Source organism: Dreissena polymorpha, chromosome 3 (assembly GCF_020536995.1).
Source record: "Dreissena polymorpha isolate Duluth1 chromosome 3, UMN_Dpol_1.0, whole genome shotgun sequence".
In the NCBI taxonomy this organism is placed as follows: Eukaryota; Metazoa; Mollusca; class Bivalvia; order Myida; family Dreissenidae; genus Dreissena; species Dreissena polymorpha.
This window is the reverse complement of record NC_068357.1, coordinates 152,231,510-152,236,250: the sequence shown is the minus strand read 5'-3', so window position 1 is coordinate 152,236,250 and position 4,741 is coordinate 152,231,510. Positions and strand designations below refer to the sequence as shown.

Below are 4,741 nucleotides of genomic sequence, written 5' to 3'. Positions count from 1 at the left end.
ATCGGTACCGAAAGCGCAATGTCAGTACCGAATCCGCATTGTATAATGTAAATTACGAAAAAAAAATCAATTAAATAATAACAAAAAACTTGTTTATTAATGCAGTTTGCATGGACTTGATCGTACAAATTCGATCGTAAGCGCTACATTGTGTCAATTAACGCTGTCACCCACTGTCTTAAACAGCATCCCGCAATGATGGCGGCATCAATTGCGTGACAATTAACACATTACTAAAGCAACGAACGAGTCTTTTTCTGATTATTTGATGTTTTGTTAACACACCGATAACTGAAGGCTCGAGTAAGAAAGTGTATAGAAATATAAATTGTATCAAGATAATCACTTATGTTGAAATTATGATCAGTTTACGTCGTATTTGCTCAATCAGAATTTAATATTATAGGTTATATTACACTAATTCCGATTCCCATAGGGTCCCATTATAAAACTGACAACTTTCACAGCATTTTTCTTGCCTTTCCGACGTATCAATTTTCCCGAACCTGGTATCATTTTAAAGATGGATCTGTCATCTTCCAATAATTGCAATCAAAAACATACCGTCTCGCAACTTCTAAGAAAGAAAATCGCTGTCGAATGAACCCACCGTAGAAAAACGTGTTTCGGAATCCTAATTTCGACAAAAGCCCCACACAATAGAAAACACACCCTCAAAAGTTCATCTTTTAAGTTAGCTTCCAATCCAAGGCATCAAAGTACTCCAGACACATACAGGATATTACAAATAACCACAAAAGACATGTCTCACATTGTTAAATGGCTTATATTCAAGAAGAGAAAAGGAACTCTTTAGAAATAGGCACTACTTTCGAATGGACCACGGAGGGATACACAATGATTTAGTGTAATGTAACCTTTAAGGGAACTCAACTTTGTCCTATCTTTTTCAAACTTTCTCCACATGTGATTTCAACTATTTCCACAATGAATATGCAATTTCAGTGCATTCGGATGGGGGTAAAGGCCTTAAAATGGCCATTTAAAGCGGTGACTAAATTGGCCGCAGTCAAGTCGGAATGCATGATTTTTAGTCTAAGTGACGACAGCTGATTTTGCGTCTCCAATTATTGTTACGCGTAACTTTCATGGCAAAAACTGGTATCATTGCATGCGAAATTCACCAATATATCAGCAAAAGGCCCAAATAAATGTATTGATTGTGAATCAGTGTACTTTTCTTGATGAAATAGGAGACTTTTTTAAAATTTTAAGCACTTTTTTCAATAAAAAACTCACTGACAGCATATAAAATCATGTTTTTTAAGAAAATTATTATTAAAAGCTTCACTTACAATCTAAACATACACATTGCAATTACAAAAATTAATGCTATTATGATGAGAGGCATAATTTTCAGCTTTCAAGCCGATACAAGCCGGCTACCCAAAAATAACACTTAAAAAGGCGCAAATCGCTCCTTCAACAGCTTACGACACAAAGTGACACTTCATGCGCATCCAGATGGTCTCTCTCATATAAATAAGTCCTGTTAGCGCCATTTTATTAAGTATTCTCTTTAAAATCCAGTGTTGAAAGCGTAAGTTTTGCAAAAATGTCCACAGTCACCATGCAAAAGAGCATGTTTGCTAAGGAATTCCTACGCGAGTGGCCACACTAATGTCGTGGCAGGAAAGTCATTTGGGTGTGATTCCTCTGTAGTTCAGTGAACATTCATTCCACTACCTGGGGATGACTATCAGGATCAATTTTCCCAGCTTGGTGTAGTGTTGACCTTTCAGGATGTTGATGGATCGTCCACAAGCGCTGCACCACTGCGGCCTCTGTTCAGGACACAGAGTCGGATTGAGGTGTACACAAACCCGCAGTCAGGCAAGGATCATCCAGACCTTTAATAAAATAAAATGTTTAGGCCCCTGAAACTGGCAATTATGTTCAACACTGAGATAAGGAAACACATAGAGGAGACATCATGCCATGGCTTTCTCATTATTGACACGGCAAACTCGAGCAGCCGGGGACTTGGCTCTAAACAAAAACAGGTATGCTCCATCAATGTGAGCAAGATGGCATGTCAGAGTTAAAAAGGGCAAACAAACATACAAAAGAGATATGTAGGAAATTAGAAATTAAATGCCAGAAGTAATTTTAAGTATTGTTTTTCTGTCTGCAAGGGTTGCTGTGGAAAATAGTGCTTAACGCATAGTTTGGCCTGTAGGGGTTCTGCTAGCAAGAACAAATCGAAGTCATATCTGCCCGCGAACTGTAAGCTTGAGATAACCATATCTGATGAAGTACTGCTTTGAGAATGCATTCTTATTGTACTTGAACCAGATCGCATTGACAGCACAAGGCTTCAGACCCCCCAAAAGTGTGAGGCTTTCAATAGTGCTTACCTGATACCAGACCGCATTGCCCGAGACAGTGACTTTCTCCCGGAACTGCACAGGCTGCATCCGCAGCACAACCCTTAAGCTCAATCATGGTCTGGCTGACTCTGAAATAGTGAAATCTGAATTTACAGATGCTCATTTGTCTAAAGGTTATGAGTTTATTGCCTATCTTATTAAAAGCAACACAATGACATGCTTAAAAAGACATGTGCATTTCTGAAAAGACATACAGCTGCCCGATACTTGACTAGGAAAAGGCGCTATGGTCTTCACTCTGAAATTCATTACTCTAAGGGCTTAACAGAACAAAAGCCAGATCTTACAGCTAATTGGCCCCACCTACAGCTAAATATGCTTTATAGGTTGAAAATAAAGTTATTTGTCTGAAGAACTAGTGCTATTAACTCATCAGCTATGTTGCTCCACTGGCCGCAATTCTGTAAACATAGTGTATATATGGAAATACCTAGTCTACCACCTGCACCGCACCACTACGTCCACTGTAAAAATACACAGCTAAGTTAGAACTTTAACGAACAAACTGAAATTCATGTGTTAATTAAACAATCAGTATGATGACTCACATTGAAATCATGTCCAGTGCACCAGTCAGAGCAAGACAGCTAGCGGATTGTTGACCATCTACGGCTCAAGGACAAACGGTCAGGCCTACAAAGAGAAAAATGGCATAAATGGGTTGCATGCATGTAATTTTGCATATTTTTCATCTTGCTCTCCACCTGAAACTTCAATCTATGGACATAATAATATTTACATTTAAGATTTGTTGGAAATGTTACCCTTACTTGTCCATACCAGGTCTCCCACCCATCCGGAACAGTCCAAAACCACCTAAAACATCCATTTGGACCAAAATATTGACACCTCTCATCTATTTTAGCACCCAAATCATCAAAACATTCATTAAAATTCATTTTCTACTTGTCTCGCTTGCAGACGAATCCATGTGACCTTGACATTGCAGTAAATGTGCTTTTTAAAGGTTATATTACACTAATTCCGATTCCCATAGGGTCCCATTATAAAACTTACAACTTTCACAGCATTTTTCTTGCCTTTCCGACGTATCAATTTTCCCGAACCTGGTATCATTTTAAAGATGGATCTGTCATCTTCCAATAATTGCAATCAAAAACATACCGTCTCGCAACTTCTAAGAAAGTAAATCGCTGTCGAATGAACCCACCGTAGAAAAACGTGTTTCGGAATCCTAATTTCGACAAAAGCCCCACACAATAGAAAACACACCCTCAAAAGTTCATCTTTTAAGTTAGCTTCCAATCCAAGGCATCAAAGTACTCCAGACACATACAGGATATTACAAATAACCACAAAAGACATGTCTCACATTGTTAAATGGCTTATATTCAAGAAGAGAAAAGGAACTCTTTAGAAATAGGCACTACTTTCGAATGGACCACGGAGGGATACACAATGATTTAGTGTAATGTAACCTTATAAGTCGTATAGTCTGTGAAATTAACGCCATCAACAATGCCACCACAAGTTTAAGCGATTCTAATTGAGAGCGAATTATTAAACAAATTTGATTACAAACCAACACTCGTTAAGTCATTCAAATCATTACTTGTAGTATTTATCAAATTATTTTACAATTGCGCACTACGGTATCTTTAAAAACGTAATAAGAAGCGTCTGAGATCGCAATACTTAGCATCCGTAAAGGATTAAGATGATGATACATTATTTGTATTTCATTTCATTTTTTTCCTAAAAAAATAAGTATACGGTCCGAACATAGCGCCGTTCACGATTTATCTGAATACGTCAATGAAGTGATTTTCGGGAAAACAATACATCTTTAACAAAGTGATTATTGATTTTCGACCATTTCCTTCACAGCTTATGTATGGAACGCTTGAAGGCGCTATTATTATTGCGGACAGATGACAAATTCAGTTATCAACGGCATAAGACACACATTTGTAACGAAGTACCTGATATTAAACAAAAAGCAATATACCGGCTGTGGGTTATTTGCAATCGCATTTACAACATCTTTTTGCTTTCTTAAAGATATATGTTTAGGACTAATACTCGAAATGACGAAAATATGCGTAAACAGTATCTTTTTACTTTCGTGTTCGGTTTAAGCAACTAAACATAAATCAAATTTATATTTTGTTACACACATTGATATCGATTAAAACCAACAAATTTTCTAATCGCTTTTACAAAATGTAACGCAAATGTATAGCAGCGTCAGTAACGTAAAAACAAATATGATAATAAATAACACTGTGGTAGAACATGTATTTACATTTATTAACATTTATTAAAGCGGTTTTTAATGGTCATTACTGCGTTTTAGAAGTTTAAACGTT

General features: G+C 37.0%; 1 long non-coding RNA gene across 1 annotated transcript; it reads right to left on the bottom strand.

Annotated features, from left to right (window-relative positions):
• Window positions 1–408: 408 nt before the first annotated feature.
• On the bottom strand, window positions 409–3,169 carry LOC127873953 (uncharacterized). The gene is made up of 3 exons (XR_008046456.1): window positions 2,960–3,169; window positions 2,379–2,479; window positions 409–1,871 (listed from the first exon to the last, which is right to left on the bottom strand). It is a non-coding gene; the product is annotated as an uncharacterized LOC127873953 (long non-coding RNA).
• Window positions 3,170–4,741: the final 1,572 nt, after the last annotated feature.